This window comes from Bombina bombina, chromosome 1 (assembly GCF_027579735.1).
Source record: "Bombina bombina isolate aBomBom1 chromosome 1, aBomBom1.pri, whole genome shotgun sequence".
NCBI lineage: Eukaryota > Metazoa > Chordata > Amphibia > Anura > Bombinatoridae > Bombina > Bombina bombina.
Window position 1 is genome coordinate 1,032,731,249 of NC_069499.1, and position 25,395 is coordinate 1,032,756,643.

General features: G+C 38.8%; 1 protein-coding gene across 1 annotated transcript in view; it reads right to left on the minus strand.

The window, feature by feature from the left end:
- Nucleotides 1-3,257: 3,257 nt before the first annotated feature.
- LOC128640915 (WAP four-disulfide core domain protein 2) overlaps nucleotides 3,258-25,395 on the minus strand; it is a 68,280-nt gene continuing 46,142 nt past the window's right edge. The window contains exon 6 of the mRNA XM_053693366.1: nucleotides 3,258-3,778. The gene's annotated coding sequence lies outside the window, so the exon portion shown is untranslated. The remainder of the gene's footprint in view (nucleotides 3,779-25,395) is intronic.

A 25,395-nucleotide genomic window follows, 5' to 3' on the forward strand; every position in this document is an offset into this window, starting at 1 on the left:
AATATAATGTAGGTGGCGGCCGTATAGGGGGGGCAGATTAGGGGTTAATAAAAATAATGTAGGTGATGGCGGTGTAGGGGGGGCAGATTAAGGGCTAATAAATATAATGTAGGTGGCGGCGGTGTAGGGGGGCAGATTAGGGGTTAATAAATATAATGTAGGTTGCGGTGGTGTAGGGGGGGCAGATTAGGGGTTAATAAATATAATGCAGGTGACGGCGGGGTCCGTGAGCGGCCGTTTAGGGGTTAATACATTTATTAGAGTTGCGGTGGGCTCCGGGAGCGGCGGTTTAGGGGTTAATAAAAGTATTTAGTTGCGGTGGGCTCAAGGAGCGGCGGTATAGGCGGTAAACAGTATAGTATAGTGTGGGTGTTTAGTGACAGGGTACAAATAAAGCTGGGGAAAAGCCGAAGAGCAGCGAGATCGATGACTGTTAGTTAACAACAGTCCGCTGCTCATCACCCCGTACTTGGTGCGCAGCTTATTGACAGCTTTTTTGGTAATTTTGGAGAACGTATTCAGGTCCGCGGCAGCGATGTTAGGCGATCTTAGGCGAGCGTATTGGTGCGGCGAATGCAGGTAAGTTGACGGCTTGATAAGTAAATGCCAATGTCCGCCATCCCCAAAAAATCGCAAGTATAAATAAAATTAATAACCCCTAATCCAAGAACCCCCCACATCGCAATTTACCTAATACACTTATTAACCACTAAACCGCCAAACACAAAGATCGCAATGTATAATTTATAAATTAACTCCTAATCCGCCATTTAAATATAATGCAAATCAATTAATTAACATATTAAATATTCAACCGCAAATAACCCACAACGCAAAATTCTAATTTAAAAAATTAAGCTATAAGCCGCCAACCCACACCCATAACACTATTTTTTCTATTAACTTTAAGTTAATTAATCTAATAAAAGAACGTTTAGCTAGACAAGCCTTGATAGAGGCCTGGGACACCAAAATATATAAGCCTATGGGAGTAAAAAACTATAAAAGAATTTGGGGGAACTTGATCGAGTATTTGGGAGAAGATTTTTCATTGACAATTAACCAAATTATCCCTAGAGGGGATATTGTTGGGAATATCGGAGAAGGGCTAGGGTGTTGAGGGATGGAGTGTAGGGATTGGGGGAGAGATAGAGGCAGATGATATACATAGGTACATATTAAAATTGTTTTTTTTGTTGTTACGAACGTGAGTGTGTGGAGATAAGGAATGAAAGGGGGTAAGAAAATGGTTTACAGTTAAATATGTAGATGTTAGAATCAATACTACACTAAATTTCAAATTAATTAGGACATAATGACTTTAAAACATAAAGATGAGTTAGAAATGCTTTCCTCTAAGGAAAAAGAAAGGAGAGAGAAAAGGAGGAAGAGAGGAAGGGATAGAAATAAAGGAAGGGAAAAAAGAAAGGAAGGGAGAAGGGAAGAAAAAGAGAAAAAGAAGGAGAATGTATATAAAGGGAAGGAAAAAGAAAAGAGAAGAATAGAAAGAAAAGGAAGAAAAAGAAAGAAGGAAAGGGAAGGGGAAGAAGGAAGGGAAAGAAAGAAAGAGAAAGGGAAGGGAAGAATGGGGAAAAAAAGAAAGAAAAGGAATAATACTTGAGCCTTAGGAAGGGAGAAAGGAGAGAAGGAAGAGATTAGGCTAAGGAAGACTGAGAGGAAGGAAAGGAAAAATCTCCCTTCTCAGTTCACTTTGTTTGGATCATATATAAAATGATTGTTTCTGACTCTTTGGATAGGAAAAGCTGTAAATATTTGCTCAACTCTGTAAAGGCTGAAAAGCCTAACTGGAATATATGATGATCTTGCCTTTGTATGTATTGGTTTTTTTTTCTTCGTTTTTTTACAAGTCTGTACTAAATAAGCTTTATATTGTGGATTTTTAGACAATAAAATATTAAAAATTTAAATAAAAAAAAATTAAAAAAAATAAACAAAGTACCCCCTAACAGTAAAAACCAGATCGATGACAAATCCGGCTTCCTCCAATCATTGCGTGCTGGAAGCCAAAGGGGGCACTCAACGACTGGAGGAAGCCAGATTTGTCATTGATCTGCTAACTACAGCAGGAGCTGTGGCGGAGGATGGCTGGTCTGCTTTCCATAAAGAAAAGGTAAGTATTTTTAAAAAGAAGCTTAAATGAAAGTGCCCCTGTTTTTAAGAGTATTTTTAGATACCGGGCACTTATTCATTATACTTTACATTTACTTTAACTTCTAAGCATGCTAAGCTGACTACACTAAATTTACAGCAATAGTAACCTTGAAAATTAACAATTTTAAAAAGTGCCAAAACGTGTAAATAAACTGCTTATATAAGGTATATGGTGTACAATTATCTCTCCCCAGGCAATGTGAAGCATGTGTACATGCTAATACTAATAGCCGGTGGACTATTAAGGCAAAAAGAACCTTCGCTCACTGTGTTTGCTTCATCTGCAGCAACTTGTTTCCAGTAGACACGCCCATCCTAGGAAGTACAAGCACAATGCCATAGATCTAAACAAGTAACAGCTTTTACAACTCAGAGGATTAGTGGACAAGTCCACATTTCACTTGTGGAGGGCTGAATATCCACAAGGAGCAGCTCACTTTAGACCAGGCGATTGGGGACACATCCAAATTTTACCTGGAAAGCCTGTGAAGTTTCTCACTGAGGAAAGATCTCTCACTGCCGGGCTGAGAACTCCTTGTCTACCCCTCTAACATCTGCACTTAAACTTTCCCCACACTCCTCACCAAGGAGGCAAAACAAAATGACTGAGGATCATGGGAAGTGGGTGGGATTTAAAGGTCTGGTGTATTGGGGCATCTAATGCCTCCTCCTAGTGGTCAAGAGGGCATTTTCTCACATGTGATGATGCACTGATGCATGGACTCTCACCATCCATCTGATGAAAAAAAATGCAAAAGTCAAAGAGATTTGTAACTGCCCTTGTCACAGATCATCTTCATTATAATCAATTCAGCTTTAGCTATTTTGCATCCATTCTTGCCACATAGAATGAGTTCCATGATAAATGACAGCATAATCACAAAAACACCTTCCAAACCTTAGTGATATCAGCTGTGTCCTTTCGACGACAGGTCAAACACCTTTTATCCAATTTGCTTAGGAATGGAAAAGGTTTGTATATTTACATCTGTAAAATGGGACAGCTTGGGGAGGGGATGAAAATACAATACTGTAATCAGAAAAGTAATAGTTGTTTTAAATAAATATAAGTCCACGCAGAGAAGAACATTTTTAATTTTTAATAATTTTATTTTTAAACAAACATTAATGAAAAAGTCTGGACTTTGAAATAATTCTGGATTTTGGAATTTTGGTTTTAGGATTTGCACCTGTATTGCTAACTGAAGTGTAGGGAAATTCCCACAGCCTGATTGGTGGAGAGGGACATATCTCTGCGAGCCTGAAAACATTTTTTTTTAGGACAGGAGCATTTTTAATCTACTCACACATTTAAAATGCCCTCTTTTAAAAGAAAAAAAAAAGAAAAAAAAACAAAAAAACAACTTCAATCTTCAACTGAATTAGTTGATAATAACATCTTGGTATATTCTGGTTTGTATTTATTTCACTGAAAACATTGAAGAATAACAATCACACCACTATTCCATATGTTGTTTATTTTTCTAACAAAAGCTTACAGTCTAAACATTGCTATATTCCAGCTCTGCTCAGCAAACATCTTTCTATTTCATGATCAGGTAACTCTTGCAAGAGTCTTACAGCCTTGTGTCTTCTTGAGAGCCAGCTGCATGGGAAAAGAAGAGAGAATTCATCACACTTATGATACATCAGCTAGAGTCATGTTAGTGTCACATAGCATCATTTACTATAGTCTAATAGGCCTCTCTCTCCAGCTTCACAAAAGTATATGTTGCACTGCATACAATAGCAGTAGTTTAACAAGACTTGAAGGTCAAAAGAAACATTAAATGTAGCATAATTAGCAAATACATACTAAAAAGGCAATACAATAGCACTTACTCTAAATTTCAATTGAGAAGACACATTTTAAAATTTCCTTTTATTTCCCTGCTCCCTGTAGCAGGTGACAACCTTCTGTGAATCACAGACACATATACATACAGTATACACTTTGATAATAGAAGTACATTGGAAAGTGTTTAATACTGCAAGCTGTACCTGGATTAAGAAAGTAACATTTTGTATTTAGTAGCCCTATAAACCTTCAGATAGAGAATGCAGTTTAAACAACTTTCGAATTTAATGTTATTAAATTTACTACGTTCTCTTAGTATCATTAAAAGGACTTTAAACTGCTGGGTACAACTACTCTCTTATTTTAACCCTTCAAAAGTGATGGTTAATTAAGTTCTGCATCTTCACACTCAGTGCTGCCATCTTGGAATTAAATATTCTTGTACCATGTGATAGAAGTGCTGCGCATTCATAGATCAGTGACATTGTCTTCTTGACAAGCTGTGCCATGCACTTAGCTGCACAATACAGAGCAGGAGATCTACATATTTTTTTAAGTGGTTGCTTTTCTTTTTATTATTAAAGAGGGTTTTAATGTTTGTGATGTAACTTATAAACTATCTAAAAACTATAAATATGTCATTTTTCTTTAATAGAAAGTGCATGGTACAGTTGTCAAAATGCCGGCAACATCACTAATCTGTGGAAGCACACTGCTTCTGTCACAGGATGCAACATACATGCGTACCAAGATGGTGGCTCCCAGTATAAAGATACAGAGCTTTACCAACTGGCTTTTGTAAATGGTCAATATAAGAGAACAGCTAAAGAAGGAAAAACAACAGCATGGTGAATAGTAGCCATGTTACTATTGTACTCAGCGGTTTAATGTCACTTTAATTAAACAGAATACCATTAGGTTCAGTAGTGAGCATGAGTCTATATGGCAGCAGTGTTTGTAACAATGTTTTAAATTATGTTTTACATTGTTGCAAACACTACTGCCCTGCAGTATTCAATCATTTATTTACACATATTTATAGTTATATTAAATAAGGGTAGGTCAAAATACTCCCTATACTTTTAGTATAATCCATACTATTACATATCATCAAAACGTTTGTCTCTAGAGGCAGCTATATGAGGGTTGGAAGATGTATATAAGTAAGGCTGCATCTAGTTGGAGTTCTTATATTGAGATTTAAAATAAAATTACATAAATCTTTATTTTATAAAAAGACAATAGTTTTTAATCTTATGCATATAGAATCTGGCTAGTGAAAAGTAAACTCACAAAATACTACCTCTAATGACCTATAAAGGTGGAGCAAGTTCCTTACTGATTTAGGGCGCGATCCGATATAGGTCGTAGTTTTCGGCGCAAGCGAGGTAACCCGCGTCGCCCGCAGTTTCAGCTCGCAACTCGAGCTATCCAATATTCACCGCCGTCAGATGCTAAACTGGCGTAAGTGAGAAAAACCGACGAGCAGGCAAAATGTGCGCAAATACACCTTTTAGTCATCGCAAGTACTTGCGCCTGTTTTTTGTTCACGTAAAGTCTCAATAAAGTGTAGTTTTATGCAAATTAGCCTACGACTCGTAAAAAATTACGCCAGTTCTAAGAGATGCGCCACGTAATGACGAGATTCAAAAATCATACTTAAACACCTGCGCAGCCGCAATTTCTTTAGTGTGTTTGGTTGGTTCTTGGAGCTACAGCACACTACAGCGAGTATAGAGATTAGTGGTAAGAGTAGTGAGAAAGGAGCATCATCAAGTTAGTTAGGTCGGATTGTTGGTTGGATTGTTAAGCCAGTACATTTACTTACACTTTTTTTCATATTGCACACATTTTGCATACACACATATACAAAATACACCCAACACTCTTTATTTATCTTTTACAGTTTGAAAGGCTGAGTGTCTGGTTGTGATTGTGTGTGATTGAAGTGGGAGTGAGTGTGAGTGTGTGAGTGTGTGTAGTGTGAGGATGTCAGGGAGAGATAGGGCTGGGGGGAGGAGGGAAGGGGAGTCGCAGGGAGAGGATTATGTACAGGAGGAGCAGCAGGGTCCCCGTCAGGGAGTGAGCGGAGTGGGGAGAGGGAGAGCCAGAAGGGAGGATGGGAGTGGGGTTGCCCAAAGGCCAGGCACACTGAGAAGAGGGATAGAGGGTGCACATGGGGATAGAAGGGGGGAGGAGGGAGAGGATAGGGAGGAACCCACACCAGGGACATCCCAGGGAGGGAGCCAGGCAGCCCAGGACGAGGAGCGTATGAGGTGTCCCAATTTCAGTTTTGCCGAAAACCTCGCTCTCGTCCAGGCTGTCCTGGAGAACCATAATGCCCTCTTTGGACAAGAGAAGGGCAAAGGAGTTGCCCGGAGGCGTAAAGATGCTTGGCAGAAGGTGGTGGAGGCCGTCAATGGAGTGTCCCAACAGAGGAGGAATGTTGACGGGCTTAAGAAGAGATGGAATGATTGCAAGAGGAAAGTCAAGGAGAGGATGGGCCAGGAAGCAATCTCCCAGAGGGCAACAGGAGGTGGGCCTCACTATGAGGCCGAATACAATGAGTGGCAGGAGCTCATTCGTAGGTCCCTGAGCCTCACAGCAGTCCGTGGACTTCCAGGGGCTCGTGACTCAGGGACTGCAACATCAGCACAGCATGCTGGTGAGTAACATCCCACACACTAGTATAATATGTATTTGAGTTATAACATCCTATATTGTCACACATTCATGTACACAATGAGGATCATGGTATTTTGATTACTAACAACTAAATATACAATGATATTTAACATTAAAGGGACATGAAACACAAAGAATTTTTTTCATTATTCAGATAGAGAATATAGTTTTAAACAACATCCAAATTTACTTCCATTATCTATATTTAATTATTATTTAGAAAATCTTAGTTTATGAAATATCAATGCACATGGGTGAGGCAATCACACGAGGCATTGATGTACAGCCACCAATCAGCAGCTTCTGAGCCTATCAAGAAATGCATATCAGCTAAGAATATCAAGATAATGAAGCATATTAGCTACTGGAAGTAAATTACAATTTTTTTAGAATTCCATGCTTGTCTAGCTGAATCATGAAATAATAAATATGTTTTGCATGTCCATTTAATGCTACTTAACACATTGAAAATCATGATATGAGGTAGAATAGTGAAATACTAACATGTCTCAGAGTAACACAGGCCACAAGCCACATGTAGACCTTTCAGTAAATGGACACCATAGTCATCACAACCATAGTGTCACTTAAAGAACACATTTTCTCCATCACTGACATGTACACAGAACTATTGTATGAAACACATACATGTATAATTAGCATATTACAAACCCTCATATCACAAATCTCAATGTGCACAAGCATGTTATAGAGTTTGACATGAGAATGTGGATAGGCCCTAGCATGTAAATTGTATGCCCACATGGATAGATATGTGACTGTACTAATCACTCTCATCATTTGACTCCTTCACAGAACCTCCAGTCACCAGGGTGCCTACGCCCATGAATCCCCCAACACCGGTTCTAAATATATGTCCACCACAACCACCGGTACAGATAAGACAGCAGGAGTATGCCAGGCATGAGATGTCTTGGACTGCGTCAATCGAAAATCCACATATCATGCCACCTGCATTAGAGGAGGATACCTGGCAGGACCCCTGGCAGGAGGAATATTCCTATGGCTTGGAGGGGGAGCCCCACCAGCCCCAAAGGGTAGATGTATTTCCCCCCCCCAAGAATATCAGGGCACTACAGGAGTATACCAGCAGGCTGAGTGGATGCACACCAGCGGCCATTGGGACTATCGGTCCATCCCGACATCTGGACCATCATCTTCAGTTGGAAGGGCTCCACCAACTGTAATCCATCGCCCTGCACCTCCAGCTCATATCCCTGTGGCTGCACCTCCAGCTGAGATATCTCTTCCTGCACGTCCAGCTGCTGTTTTTGTTCCGGCACCTCCAACTGAGGTTATTGTTCCGGCACCTCCAACTGAGGTTATTGTTCCGGCACCTCCAACTGAGGTTATTGTTCCGGCACCTCCAAATGAGGTTATTGTTCCTGCACCTCCAACTGAGGTTGTTGTTCTGGCACCTCCAACTGAAGTTATTGTTCCGGCACCTCCAACTGAGGTTGTTGTTCTGGCACCTCCAACTGAAGTTATTGTTCCGGCACCTCCAACTGAGGTTGTTGTTCTGGCACCTCCAACTGAGGTTGTTGTTCTGGCACCTCCAACTGAGGTTGTTGTTCCGGCACCTCCAGCTGAGGAACACGTCATTGAAAGAGTGCCTATTGTCCCTGCTGATGAAGAGCCCATGGATCAATTGAGTTCTGCCATGGGTGATGAATATATCTCACTACAGAGGAGGCAAACTTTGACCTGTGAGACTCTAACGGAAACGTGTCAGAATATGCAGAGGGAACAACACAGGTTCCATAGAACCCAACACCGTTTGCAACAGAGGTCGAATGAGCTGCAAAGGGACATGGCAGCATCGCTATCAGCTATGGTCCAAAATCAGAACCAAATGCTACGTGTAATATCGGACATGCAAATCCAAAGTGACCAAAGATGGAGGGAACAGAATCAACTGTTGGGGGCTTTGGTGGAGCATTTCACCCAACAGCAGGACATGGCATCAAGTATCTCCTCTGTGACCAGCACTCCTACTGTATCCACACAACCCAGGAGAGGCAGAAGACCCACACCAGGCCCCTCATCTAAGAGGCCTAAAAAAAAAAAAATATTATTCAATTTCATTGAAAATCTTGTCCTCTGTTATTTACTATCTAATTGTCATCCACATCCATGTGAGTTGTGTTTTAGTACAGTAATATTGGTAAAACATATAATAATACCTGTGTTGAAATGGACCAAAAAGGTATTATTATAATGTTTATGACATATTCATGCTCAATAAACAACATGACATGGTTGTGTCTCAACGGTACATATAGTAATATTAACTTCTAAGATGTACATCAAGGTTTCTCACATCCAATATAAATTGACACGTTGGTATATATAACTAATAATATATTTAAAGAAGGTGTGAACATAAGGTATAAATATCCATTATCCTCATTCTTAATGATAGTGAACTAAACATGAATTAAACAAATTATAAATATACAGTAATTAGGGTTGTTAAAGGGACATTAAAGCAAATATTTTTACTTCATGATTTTGAAGGAGAAGATAATTTCAAAAAGAAACTATGATTTCATTCTATTATTTCTGTAGCTTCATTCTATTGATATTCTTTTCTGAAAACAATATCAAGATATGCTTGGTAGCTGATGATTAGTAGCTGTATATAGATGCCTCCTGCAATTTCTTCACTGTGTGCATTTCTATGTCTTCATTAAAGTATATCTAAATAAATAATGAAAATAGGTAATTGATTTCAATTATAAGGTTTTTAAAAATTATCTTCTCTATCCTTAATCATGAAACAATATGTTTGGGTATAGTGTCCCTTTAAGGGAAGGGGGTTGGGATGTAGTAGTTTCACTTACATGCAGTGGAAATCCAAACTTTTACATTCTGCAAGACATGATATATACACATGCAATGGTTGGTGAGGTACTGTCAAACATCATAATACATGTGAATGTTACGGTTTACTGTAATTATGAATAAGTAACTTACAGGTGAAGTATTCCCGGATGACATAATCCCTCACTTCATTCCCCCTCAGTGTCCCCCTGTCCACATCCTCAAGTACAGGAACCAGCTGCTGCTGCTGCTCTGGGTCAATGTCCCCCAACAAACGTGTGTCCACAGCAATGTTGTGTAGAATACAGCAAGCATTGACAATGGAACACACTTTGTTGGGGTTATACTGTAGTGCTCCGCCTGTAACATCCAGACACCTGAACCTGGTTTTTAATAGGCCAAAGCTCCTTTCAATGACATTCCTTGTTCTTATGTGTGCCTCCTGGTACCTGAGTTGTGGCTCTGTAATGGGGTGCACCAAGGGGGTTAATAGCCATGGTCTGCAGCCGTACCCTGCGTCACCTGTCATGTAACATATGTGTTTGGATTACTACAGGTACATCATGTGCTTTAAAGGGACACAACATGAATCACATATAAAAGATAGATTTAATCCAAACATTAATGGAAGTAATCAGGATAGTTAATTAAAATTAAAAGGCCTATCTGAATAATGGAAGAGCAATTTATACTAGACTGTCCATTTAATAAGAACCTGCAATTGTTAGCAGCTTGATAATTAACTTTGATTAGATCATTTTCTCCATTCTATAGATAACTCTTGATGACAAGCATATTAGATATGCTCAATAGCTGCTGATTGGTGGCTGCACATAGAAGCCTCATATGATTGGCTCATATATGTGAATTAGAAATTTAAAAAAAATATATATTTAAAGAATGAATAAAATGATATAAGAGAAGTGAATTGTAATGCTGTTTAACATTGTATTCTCTATCTGACACATGAGATGACAATATGTGTTTAGTGTCCCTTTATTAGAAATATACAGACAGAATGAAGGTACTCACCAAGCAGCCATCCTCCCGAAAGTGTTCCATTTTCAAACATATTGAATAAGGAGGTCTGGCGCAGGATGTAGGAATCATGTGCACTCCCTGGGAAGCCTGCATACACATGTAAGAATTTCAGATTGGTATCGCAGACCATCTGGCAATTCAATGAGTGAAACCCTTTCCTGTTAATATAGAGGATTGTCTCCTCATGTGGGGCCACAATACGCACATGTGTGCAATCAATTGCCCCCATGACATTAGGAATACCCCCCAGTCGATAGAAGCCTTGTTTAAGACGGTTCCATTCCTGGGGGGTATGGGGGAAATGAATGTATTGTTGTGTCTGGTTATCTAGAGCAGTCAGAACCTCCCCTAGAATCCTGGAGAAGGTAGACTGCGCTAGGCCAGACACAAGCCCCTCTGTTGACTGGTATGAGCCAGTTGCCAGAAAGTGTACAACACACAACAGCTTCTGCATACCAGTCAGAGCTCGGTTCCTATACGCTTGAGGGTCAATTTCATCCTTCAACACCTCATATAGGTTAATGAGGCTTGCAGATGTCAAGCGATATTTTTCCCTGACCTCCACTTCTGTCATCCCAAACAGGGTGACCCTAACCCTGTGTACCCTTGGTGCTCTTCCCCTCTGCTGATGCCTTCATCTTATAGGCCCTGCTGGCCTATGGGCAGCTGCAGCAACAGCAGCATGGGGAGCACCAGGAACAGGGACAACAGCAGGAGGAGCAGGGAGGGCAGCAGCAGCAGCTGGAGCAGGGACAGCTACAGCACCATGACCAGGGACCTCAGCAGCAGGGATACCATCCAAAACAGGGGCTTGTAGGGGTTCCAGCACCCCTTGTGCCCCACGACGCTGTCTCACTCTAAATGCTATATACTGCAAGGGAAACATGGTGGCTAATGAGGGTGTGCATTTGCAGGTGTTTTAAGGCTGCAGGTGAGAGGTTGTGCTGTTTGTGATTGGTTTGACACACTTGCAGGGGCAGGAATAATAAATGCTTTTAAGAGGTTAACTATTTGTGAACAAGCTGCTGCTATGTATATTGTTAGGCATGCATTTGTTAGGCCTTCTGAGAGTTACGTTGGTTTCTAAGTCAGTGCAAGGGTACCTGAGCCTTCAATTTGTGGCGAGCTGAGAATGGCGTAGATTTTGAAAAATCTGCGCGCGTAAGTCCTTACGCCGTATATAGGATAGCAAATTGCGCGTGTTTTGTATGTCAGTCTATGGGCCAAAAAACTACGGGCGACGCCAGAAATCTACGCGCGTAACTTCTAGCTTACGCCGTATATAGGATACCAAATCCGCGCAAATATTGGCGTCGCCGGCTTTTGCGGGCGACGATTTATATCGGATCGACCCCTTAATGTATAAGCCACGTGAACCAGGCTCTCTTTCCTATGCTGCTAGATTTCCTGCTACATGTTAGTTAATATTCTCTATATGATATAGCAAATCTGTAGAGCTGCCTCACTTCCTATTGTAAAGGTTTAATGGCATCAATATTCAGTACTTCATCTGCTTTTTTATTATCCTTATTGTTTTAGTAATCTCATCACTGGGCTTATTATAGCCAGTCAAGAAAACTTTATATGGCTGCCTGGTCCTCCATTTTCATACACTAAAAAGAGGGTAATCTCTGTCTTACATTGGGCTAGATTACAAGTAGAGTCCTAATTTATTGCGCACCCGCAGGCGGGCAAATCTGCCCATTTGTGGGCGTGCGATAAATAACCAGCCATTACAAGGGGTTAGTTATTGCTACCGCAAGCTTGCAATAGCAATTAGTGCTCTGGTTCATTTTCTAATAGTACCCTAAATGCCCCCATAATAGAGGGTCTTTTTTTTTTATGAAAAAAAATAGCATTTTTTTTCATAAACAAATACTGCACTAGGCAATTTTAGGGGTTAAGAGTTAGAGGGTGTAGGGCACTGAAAAGTGCCTTAGCATAGCTGACTATAGGAACTGTGTGCACCTAACTCATGTTACCAGCGCACAAATATTGCGTTAGCGTAAGCGATATTTTGCGCTCAACTCGTAATCTGATCCATTATATTTTAATACTTGATTTTTCTTATGTTTTAAAATTATTATTTTTTTGATATACAAATGAAAGAATCATTTTTTTTTCCTTAGTTGAAAATGAGACCCTCAAGATGTCATATTCTTGTTTTCTTGCATAACGGTTTGTTACATCAAATCTGCAGGGGGCGGCATTGCACCAGCAGTTCACAAGAACTGCTGGTGCAATGATAAATGCAGAGAGTGTATGCTGTTAGCATTTATCGATGTGCAGCGGACATGATCCGCTATATCGGATCATGTCCGCTCGCACCATAGTAAATAGGCCCCCTAGAGTTGGTTTAAAAATATAATATACTAGGTAAACAGGGAGTCAGATTTGCTCATGCTCAGAACTAGGGATGGGCGAATGTGTTTATATTCGAATTCGAATGTTAGAACGAATGTTATTGTAGAAATTCAATTTACATAATAGAATGTAACTTTCGAATTCGAATATTACATTTATAAAACACAATTGTAGACTAGAAACACTATTTCGAATTCGAATATCACATTCAAATCGAATATCACATTCAAATCAAATATCACATTTATTAAACACAGTTGTAAACTAGAAATACAATTTCGAATTCGGATGTCACATTTGAATTCGAATGTCACATTCAAATTCAAATATTACATTTAAAAAACACAGTATTAGACTAGAAATATTACATTTATAAAGCATTTATAAAGCACAGTATTAGACTAGAAATACTATTTCAAATTCGAATGTCACATTCGAATTGAATATCACATTCGAATCGAATATCACATTTATTAAACACAGTTGTAAACTAGAAATACAATTTCGAATTCGGATGTCACATTTGAATTCGAATGTCACATTCAAATTCAAATATTACATTTAAAACACAGTATTAAACTAGAAATACTATTTCAACTTTGAATGTGACATTCGAATGTAGCATTCGAATTTGAATATTACATTTATTAAACACAGTTGTAAACTAGAAATACTATTTCGAATTCGAATGTCACATTCGAATTCGAATGTCACATTCGAATTCAAATATTACATTTAAAACACAGTATTAGACTAGAAATACTATTTCAAATTCGAATGTGACATTCAAATGTAGCATTCGAATTCGAATATTACATTTATTAAACACAGTTGTAGACTAGAAATACTATTTCAAATTTGAAAGTCACATTCAAATTTGAATATTACATTTCAAAATTGAATGAATACATAGCTAAACATTCTATTATTCTAATAAATATTTTCGAATTTTATTGAAAAATTCAAAAACGAAAATTCGAAAATAGAATGTTAGAATGTTACATAAACATTCGAAATTCGATTCGAACAAACGAATGTATAAATATTTGTTTTAAATTTCGAATTTTTAGAAACATTCGCCCATCCCTATTCAGAACTGGCAGAATTAAACTTGGGACAACGTACTTGATTCTCTTTTTTGTTTAAAAAGATAGATAACGCCTTTACTACCCATTCCCTAGCTTTGCACAACCAACATTGTTATATTAATATACTTTATAACATTTTAACCCTCCAAATTTCTGACTGCTTATAAGCCTAGGCAGGCCACCTTTTATCTCAGTGCATTTTATCAGCTTTTCACAGCCACACAGTGCTAGTTCATATGTCCCACAAAGATAACATTGTGCTCAATCCCATGTAGTTATTTTTGAAACAGCACTATTGGCTAAAAGGCAAGATTGTAAAAAGCGTTAAGATAAGGGGGCAGTCTGCAGAGGCTATGATATAAGGTAATTACAGAGCTAAAAAGTATAGTAATATAGCAGTGTTGGTTATGCAAAACTGGGGAATGGGTAATAAAGGGATTATCTATCTTTTCAAAAAAAATTTTTTTTTTTGGGTGGACTGTCCCTTTAAGTTTCATAAATGTCTCCTCTCTTATCACACTGAGGTCAGGGGCTACAGTGAGAAATGCTAAGTCCTAACTTTGCACACAAAAAAACAAATAAGTTGTTGGCTATTTTTTTCTACACAATCTGTTTTTTTTTTTTTAAATGATTAATTTAACATGCATATTTGTTTTTACCAAAGGAGAACTGTTTAATATCCCTTTTAGCATTTGTTGATTATACAGCTCTGCTTTATTTAATGGTCCTTTATTTAATAGTATTGTTTGGCGTATTCCTTGTAAGTAAGGGTAACTTTCTAACGGATCCTCTGTGTTTAAAATGTGCTCTAAAGCCTGCTGGACTTTGGCTATTGATTGGCTGTATGATCCTCACATCTAATTAGTAGGATCTTTCGTGAGGATCTGAATACCCCTCAGATATTTTTGTAGCTTGCTTGATTATTGTAAAATATCCTCACTTTAAGATCTGGATTTGTGTGGGGATCTTATAAAGGAATCATTCCGGCTACGAAAATATCCCAAGGGCACGAGCCGCTGCTTACTTCCAGATTTGGATCCTCATGAAAGATCCGAATGCGCATTTCTAATAATTAGTCATCATTAAGTTGGAATTCTAAACATCATAGTATGGATAAAGTATAGAATGCACAGTAGGTTTGGATATATATTTGAGAAATGACATCCTCAATAAATATATAAGTAACAACAAGAACTTGGTTTACATTCTAAAATATATAGTGCCAGATTACACGTGGCGTACTATTTAGCACTCCTGCTTGAGCGTAAACTTCTCTAGAATTAGGGGGCGATTTATCAAGCCAAGGCGGACAGGGGCGCACATATGCGCTCCTGTCTGCCGCAGCTCGCCTCTGGCGGCTGAATTCCCCTCAAGGAATTTAGCATTGCACACGAGCGCTATTCTGCGCTTGCGTGCAATCCTGCCTGCGCACAGCCTATCACGCGCGGGCAGGAGCTGTCAATCTCCCCGGGCCGGACTAGACCGTGGAGATTGTTTTTCACCACTTTAGAAGTGCCGAAATGTTAGGAAAGCAGTGGTCTGAATACGATGTGCAGGTTCTCTTGTGAGAACCTGTAGCCATAGGGACTCAGAAGCTGGCGAAAGCCTTTGATAAATCGACCCCTAAATCTTTTCAAGTTGAAAGTAAAAAGTTTGTGCGTGAGCGAAACCAGACGCACGCTAACTTCCAGACCGTATTCTTCCCATAGAGATCAATGGAGAGCGCAGAATTAAAAAACACCTATATCTGTATATCTATTCCTATATATATATATAGATATCTATTTTACATTAACATTATCACACACGAAAATATCCCAAGGGCACGAGCCGCTGCTTACTTTCAGATTTGGATCTGAATGCGCTTTTCTAATAATTAGTCATCATTGAAGGGACACTGAACCCAAATTTGTTTCTTTTGTGATTTAGATAGAGCATGGCATTTTAAGTAACTTTCTAATTTACTCCTATTATCAAATTTTCTTCATTCTCTTGGTATCTTTATTTGAAATGCAAGAATGTAAGTTTAGATGCCGGCCCATTTTTGGTGAACAACATGGGTTGTTCTTGCTGATAGGTGGATAAATTCATCCACCAATAAAAAAGTGCTGTCCAGAGTCTGAACCAAAATAAAAGCTTAGATGTGATAGCAAGAGAATGAAGAAAAAATTATAATAGAAGTAAACTAGAAAGTTGCTTAAAATTGCATGCTCTATCTGAATCATGAAAGCAAAAATTTGGGTTCAGTGTCCCTTTAAGATGAAATTCTAAACATCATTGTATGGATAAACTATAGAATGCACAGTAGGTTTGGTTAAATATTTGAGACATGACATCCTCAATGAATGTAACAACAAGAACTTGGTTTACATTCTAAAATATATAGTGCCAGATTACAAGTGGCGTACAATTTAGCACTTCTGCTTGAGTGTAAACTTCTCTAGAATTAGGGGGCGATTTATCAAGCAAAAGTGGGAAGAAGGACAAGTAGGGGCTTATCAGCACTCTTTCCTAACGATATGTAACAGTCAGCTGTGGTAATCGGCTGTACTATATAGGAAATCTTCAGGTGACAGGAGCAACCTACACAGTGGTCATATCAGAAAAAGTTAAACAAACGCGTTTCGGCCGCTACATGGGCCTTTTTCAATGTGTATATAATTTTGACAAACCAAGTATAGAATATCTTACCCTTTTAGGGCCATATTTACTAAATCTCAGCCAATTACGTGATTTATTAGGTATACGCCCCTAAGAGAGCCTATAATATCAATTGTCGGTTCGTCGAAAGGGGCGTGACTCTTATCACTGTATATTAATTGTATTTAACCCATACTACGATTAACAACCAATTGCATAACGTCTTCTGAACCTACCTTCAAATGAGCCTAGCTTATTGGTTATCGTCTCGTGAGGGGGCGTGATCGTTATTATATGCATGATGATTGGTTTCAATCCGGCTGACATTAATAACATGGGAGGTGATGATATTCCAAATTACTGAGACATGTTATACACTTAAATACATCCTTACATATTGTATAGTTGTTAGTATAGATATTTCCAATGAGATATATAAATCATGAAGCCGATTCAAAGCGATTCATCAAAACGGAAGTGCGTGTTGAAAAACCTCTTACTCAAGCAACCATTACTTTTGCTCTAATCACAGATCATGCTATCATTAGGGTCCGGTTTCTTAACTAAACTAAATGAACATATGGTGATATTTATATAGGTCAGTTTTACCGTCCCTTATTAAGGTGAGAGATGTGATTGTTTTAACTATGACTATGTGTCATTATACGGGTATCATGTGACACTATCATTATTAGTGCTGGGTTTGCACAATATATGTCATCTCATTCTCACAACCCCATAACGCACATCACATACAATCCAGTGCCCACCATTTAAAGTGCATAACTTGTAATTTCCTATCATTGATTATAGTTGATGTTAATGTTACGCAAAATACTAACATTGCTACATATTAACGCAGATTTTAATATACTGTTTGTGGTTTATGCACAATGTTATGCATCTAATTTTTGCTAACTCACATCACTATTTACATACTTATAAGAATACCCAGTAATTGTTGTTTTCATTTATACCATTCATGCTGTTATATGCTTCTAATATACATTTGTATTAAGAATAAAACACTCTTTGTTTACAATTATATACTAATAAATATTTTAAACTTATTCCCATACCTAAAAAGAGTATATTCTTGTTCACATGGCAACAAGCTGACAAACATACATATATAGCCAGGGATATACACACACTCAGATATATACGCATACAATGACAGATACACAGTCACACAAACACTCACACAAGGTCTATTTTACACACTCACACAAACTAACTCTCACACACTCTTACAAATAAGACTCACATACACTTTTAAACACTCTGTCACGCTGTTTTTCTCACATATATTCTCACACACACACACCCTATTTCTCACACGCTTAACACACACAAATTCTCTTACACACAATTGTTTTGCAGTTACTATGGAGGTGGCACATGTATTACTGTAGCACCCCTACTTCTTAAAGGCACTAACAGCCATACCTTTACAAGATATTTTTTTACATATCCTATGCTACAGCAGGACAAGGAGAATGATAAATATGAAAAGTAGGAATAGGTAAATATGATACCCTCTGCAATCTCCACTGCGCAGCCATTGAGTACAAGCTAAGGTTGCCAAAAAATAAATAAAAAAAGTATAGAACCCACCTCTACTATAGACAAACTTTTAACCATCATCTTTTTCAGGCAAGGCATATTTTATACTGACCAGATTAGGGAATTCATTCTGCATATAACATTATAGACACTTTCGGCTAGATTATAAGTTTAGGCGTTAGCCTTAAAAAGCAGCGTTAAGAGGTCCTTACGCTGCTTTTTAACGCCCGCTGGTATTACGAGCCTTGCAGGTACAGGTGTACCGCTCACTTTTTTGGCCAGACTCGGAAATACCGCAAATCCACTTACGTCAATTGCATATCCTATATTTTCAATGGGACTTGCATAGGGACGGTATTATGAGTCTGACCAAAAGTGAGCGGTAGACCCTCTCCTGTCAAGCCTGGTACTGCATTTAAAAGTCAGTAGTTAAGAGTTTTACACTACAACGCCGTAGCATAAAACTCTTAACTAAAGTGCTAAAAAGTACACTAACACCCATAAACTACCTATTAACCCCTAAACCAAGGCCCCCCCACATCACAAACACTAAAATACATTTTTTAACCCCTAATCTGCCGAACCGGACATATCTGCCACTATAAGAAATATATTAACCCCTAAACCACCGCCCCCAACGTCGACGCCACTATAATAAAGTTATTAACCCCTAAACCTAAGTCTAACCCTAACACCCCCTAACTTAAATATAATTTAAATAAATCTAAATAAAATTACTGCAATTAACTAAATAATTCCTATTTAAAACTAAATACTTACCTTTAAATAAACCCTAAGCTAGCTACAATATAACTAATAGTTACATTGTAGCTAGCTTAGGGTTTATTTTTATTTTACAGGCAACTTTGTATTTATTTTAACTAGGTACAATAGTTATTAAATAGTTATTAACTATTTAATAACTACCTAGTTAAAATAAATACAAAAGTACCTGTAAAATAAAACCTAACCTAAGTTACAATTACACCTAACACTACACTATAATTAAATTAATTACCTAAATTAAATACAGTTAATTACAATTAAATAACATTATCTAAAGTACAAACCCCCCCCCACTAAATTGCAGAAAATAATAAAATAATTACAAGATTTTTAAACTAATTACATCTAATCTAATGCCCCTAACAAAATAATAAAGCCCCCCCAAAATAAAAAAAGCCCTACGCTACACTAAATTACAAATAGCCCTTAAAAGGGCCTTTTGAGGGGCATTGCCCCAAAGTAATCAGCTCTTTTACCTGTAAAAAAAAGTACAAATCCCCCCCAACATTAAAACCCACCACCCACACAACCAACCCTACTCTAAAACCCACCCAATCCCCCCTTAAAAAAACACTAACCCCCTGAAGATCACCCTACCGTGAGACGTCTTCACCCAACCGGGCAGAAGTGGTCATCTAGACGGGCAGAAGTCTTCATCCAAGCCGGGCAGAAGTGGTCCTCCAGACGGGCAGAAGTCTTCATCCAGACGGCATCTTCTATCTTCATCCATCCGGCGTGGAGCGGGTCCATCTTCAAGACATCCGACACGGAGCATCCTCTTCATCCAGAGTCTTCTTCAACAATGACGGTTCCTTTAAGTGACGTCATCCAAGATGGCGTCCCTTTAATTTCGATTGGCTGATAGAATTCTACCAGCCAATTGGAATTAAGGTAGGAAAAATCCTATTGGCTGATGCAATCAGCCAATAGGATTGAAGTTCAATCCTACTGGCTGATCCAATCAGCCAATAGGATTGAGCTTGCATTCTATTGGCTGTTCCAATCAGCCAATAGAATGCAAGCTCAATCCTATTGGCTGATCCAATCAGCCAATAGGATTTTTCCTACCTTAATTCAGATTGGCTGAAAGAATTCTATCAGCCAATTGGAATTGAAGGGACGCCATCTTGGATGACGTCACTTAAAGGAACCGTCATTGTTGAAGAAGACTCCGGATGAAGAGGATGCTCCGTGTCAGATGTCTTGAAGATGGACCTGCTCTGCGCCGGATGGATGAAGATAGAAGATGCCGTCTGGATGAAGACATCTGCCCGTCTGGAGGACCACTTCTGCCTGGCTTGGATGAAGACTTCTGCCCGTCTGGAGGACCACTTCTGCCCAGTTGGATGAAGACGTCTCACGGTAGGGTGTTCTTCAGGGGGATAGTGTTAGGTTTTTTTAAGGGGGGATTGGGTGGGTTTTAGAGTAGGGACGGTTGTGTGGGTGGTGGGTTTTAATATTGGGGGGGATTTGTACTTTATTTTACAGGTAAAAGATCTGATCACTTTGGGGCAATGCCCCGTAAAAGGCCCTTTTAAGCTTTTTTATTTTAGGGGGCTTTATTATTTTGTTAGGGGGATTAGATTAGATGTAGTTAGTTTAAAAATCTTGTAATTATTTTATTATTTTCTGTAATTTAGTGGGGGGGTTTTGTACTTTAGATAATTTTATTTAATTGTAATTAATTGTATTTAATTTAGGTAATTAATTTAATTATAGTGTAGTCTTAGGTGTAATTGTAACTTAGGTTAGGTTTTATTTTACAGGCACTTTTGTATTTAGTTTAGAAAGGTAGTTATTAAATAGTTAATAACTATGTAATAACGATTGTATCTAGTTAAAATAAATACAAAGTTGCCTGTAAAATTAAAATAAACCCTAAGCTAGCTACAATGTAAATATTAGTTATATTGTAGCTAGCATAGGGTTTATTTTATAGGTAAGTATTTAGTTTTAAATAGGAATTATTTAGTTAATGATAGTAATTTTATTTAGATTTATTTAAATTATATTTAAGTTAGGGGGTGTTAGGGTTAGGGTTAGACTTAGGTTTAGGGGTTAATAAGTTTATTATAGTGGCGGCGACATTGGGGCGGCAGATTAGGGGTTAATAAATGTAGGTAGGTGGCAGCAACATTGGGTTCGGCAGATTAGGGGTTAATAAATAAAATGTAGGTTTCAGCGATGTTGGGGGCAGCAGATTAGGGGTTCATAAGTATAATGAAGGTGGCGGCGGTGTCCGGAGCGGCAGATTAGGGTTTAAGAATATAATGCAGGTGTCGGCGATGTCGGGGGCGGCAGATTATGGGTTAATAAGTGTAAGATTAGGGGTGTTTAGACTCGGGGTTCATGTTAGGGTGTTAGGTGTAGACATAACTTTTATTTCCCCATAGGAATAAATGGGGCTGCGTTGGGAGTTTTACGCTGCTTTTTTGCAGGTGTTTTTCAGCCGGCTCTCCCCCATTGATTCCTATGGGGAAATCGTGCACGAGCACTTTCAGCCAGCTCACCACTAACGTAAGCAGCGCTGGTATTGAGGTGAGATTTGGAGCAAAATTTTGCTCTTCGCTCACTTTTTTGCGGCTAACGCCGGGTTTTAAAAAAAAAAACGTAATACCAGCGCTCTCTGCAAGTGAGCGGTGACCATAAACTGCTCATTAGCACCGCACCCCTCCTAACGCAAAACTCATATTCTAGGCATTTGTTTTCTGTTATTTATCATTATATTGACCTGAGAAGCCTCTACAATGACTTTATTTGTTACTAGGCGATAAGCCTGCCCAGAGGGCAGTCTATTTAAAAAAAATATATAAACCCAAAGGTAATAATACAAAAAATAAAAAATTTAAAATTACAGAAAAAAATAAAAAATTTAAACCTAAACTAATACCACTATAAAAATAGAAAATCCCCCCAAAAATAAAAACACCCCTAATCTAATACTAAACTACGAATAGCCCTTAAAAGGTCCTTTTGTATGGCATAGCCCAAAGTTACACAGCTCTTTTACCTAATTTTTACCAATTACCCCCTAACAGTAAACCCCCCCCACCCAACCAACCCCCCCAAAATAAAAAAAAACTAAGTCTAAGAAAACCTAAGCTACCCATTGCCCCTAAAGGGGCATTTGTATGGGCATTGCCCTTAAAAGGGCATTTAGCTCTTTTACTGCCCTTAAAAGGGCAATTGGCTCTTTTACAGCCCAAAAAACCCTAATTAAAAAAAAGCCACCCCAAAAAGTAAAAAAAAGCCTTAGACTAAACCCCAAATAGCTACTCACCGTTCCTGCTGAGGACCGCTGGTCTGGATCCATGCATCCTGAGAAGGTGCAGAGCAGTCTTCCCCGATGCATGGATCCAGACCAGCGGTCCTCAGCAGCGGTGGTCCTCAGTGGCATGGAGGCTCCTCTTCATCCGATCTCCGTCGTACACGTAAATTTAATGGAAGGTACCACATTCTATTTGGGGTAACTTGCATTCCTATTGGCTAATTTTTTTAAATCAGCCAATAGGATTAAAGCTACAGAAATCCTATTGGCTGTTCAAATCAGCCAACAAGATTTCAGTAGCTCTCATCCTATTAGCTGAGTTAAACAATTCAGCCAACAGGAATGCAAGGTACCCCATTTTTTAAACAGGTACCTTGCATTACATCTTCAGTGTGCGGCAACGATCGTACGAAGAGGATCTCCACGCTCGATGGCTCTGCGGTCGCCGGTCTTCTGTTCCGTGTCACCTCTGCTCCGTTACGGCTTGGTCCTGGATGAAGATAGAAGCGATCGCTGCGCTAGAAGAAGATATCGCTGCCTCCAAGAAAACTTCCCCGCCTGGAAAAAAGACCTTCTCCGCCGAACTTCAGGAACAGTGAGTACCTATTTGGGGGTTAGACTTAGGCTTTTTTTTTATTTTTTGGAGGTTTTTTATTTTTAAGATAAGGGATTTAAAGGGACAGTATACACCAATTTTTATATAACTGCATGTAGTAGACACTACTATAAAGAATAATATGCACAGATACTGATATAAAAATGAAGTATAAAACCGTTTAAAAACGTACTTAGAAGCTCCCAGTTTAGCTCTGTTAAAAAGGTAGCTAGAACACCCTTTAAGTGGGAAATAACTGTATCAATATGCATGGAACCAAAAAAGATAGTGTTTAGTTCCAGGCGGAAGTTTAATATATGTTGCACTGCAGTTCAGCAGGAAATAGTTAGTTGATGAGTAAGACAGTTACACAGACATTAACTGTAACAAGAGCTGAAGTTTATGCATTCTGTTATAAGATGTTCATTTAATAAATTTGTTAAAACTGCAACTGGAGTCTGAGAGACTATCTTATAAACAGCAGCTTTATACATGGTGGCAGAGGATGTTATTTGAGAAATACACCAAAAGAGGATATGGAAGGTTTAAAACCACCAGGTCTGCTGGATTTTCAGGCAAGGAATCTGTCTCAGGCATGGAAGAGATGGAAAGAAGACATTCTTTTATACACAGACCTAATTATGTCTGACAAACCAGAGGAGATGAAGGTAAAGTTGTTTCTGTACTTAATTGGAGAAAAAGGCAGAAAGGTAAAAGACACCCTTCTCCCAGAAGCAGCAGCTCCCACACTAGCTCTGCTAATTAATGCATTTGATGATTATTGTGAGCCAAAGCAAAATGAAACTGTGGAAAGATATAATTTTTTTTCAAGAAGCCAGAGGGAAGATGAAGGAATAGCTGTATATGTCACAGATCTGCGTACATTGGCAGCCACTTGCAAATTTGGTAATATCAGAGACTCATTAATCAGGGACAGGATTGTAAGTGGCACAAGAGACTCTAAACTTAGGGAATACCCACTGAGAGAATTGGATTTAACACTGGAAAAATGTATTCAAATAGGTAGAGCTGCTCAGCTGTCTAAAGAACGGGTGAAGATCATTGAGAGTTCTAGCACCAGTTCAGTGTCAGTCCATGGGATGGACACAAGTTACACCCATAGGAAGGGTCATAACAGAATGATAATGACTCCAGACAAGACAGTACAGTGTATGTATTGTGGAAAGCGTCACTAGAAACTGAAAGGAAAATGCCCAGCATTTGGAAAGCAATGTAAGGGCTGTGGTAAAGCAAATCATTTCATTAGCCAGTGACGTGCCAATACACAACAAAGAAAGCCAACAGTACAAGCTGTCTATAGAGAGACTGAAGATTTAGAGGAATATGAAGACATTCTAAGTCTGACCTTGGAACCAGCTTTTAAGATTTGTACACTTAAGGAAACAGTAAGCAAATTTCCATCAGCTTTGTTTGCTACCATGCTAATTGACCAACAAGCCGTTAGATTCCAAATGGATTGTGGAGAAGACTGTAATGGTATACCAGCAAGGTTGGTGAAAGACAAATCTAAAATTCTACACTGAAACCAATAGGGATATGTAAGCTCAAAATAAGAAACCCGCGCAACCAAAAGTTATATCAGGCTGAGTTTGAATAATCCTATACTAGGAAGTAGAGCTATACAAGCTAAGGATCTGATCTCAGTGCAACACCAAAATATCCTAAGCGTTGAACAAGATGGCAACCACCCAGATGCCACTGTGTGGGGCAGGTCAGCCATCAATAAAGAGTATGCAGATATTTTTCAAGGAGTAGGCTGTCTAGAAGGAAAACTAAAATTGGAAGTGGATGCTCTTGTACAGCCTGTTAGACTTCCAAAAAGAAAGGTGCCTGTGTCGTACTCAAACCCCTTAGAGAGGAGCTTACCAGTTTAGAAAAACAGGGCATTATAACCCCTGTAGAGAGAAGTACAGACTGGATTAGTAGTATGGTGGTGTGAAAAAACCATCAGGGAAGTTAAGAATTTGCATTGACTCTGAATAGGGCTTTGAAAAGGAGCCATTATATTTTGCCAACAATTGATGATATACTCCCTGACCTAGCAAGAGCAAGGATTTTTTCAGTATGGGATGTCAAGAGTGGATTTTGGCATATTGAATTAGAGGAAGAATCCAGCTATTTGACCACTTTCTCTACTCCTTTTGGCCGATACCGCTGGGTTCGAACGCCTATGGGTATTAGCCCAGCCCCAGAAGTGTTTCAACAAAAACTAAATCATGCACTGAAAGGGCTACCAGGTATCAGGATTATTGCAGATGATATTCTGATTGTAGGAGAAGGCGATACAGATGTGGAAGCTTCAAGACCACGATCAAAAGTTGAGGAAATTGCTCAATCGTTGTAGAGAAAGACACATCAAACTAAATCCAGAAAAATTTCAGCTAAGGAAAACAGAAGTGCCATATATTGTTCACTTATTATCAGCCCAGGGACTTCAAGTAGATCCAAACAAAGTAAAAGCCATTACTGAAATGCCCAGACCCTCCGATGTTAAAGGAGTACAGAGATTTTTGGTGATGCTGAACTA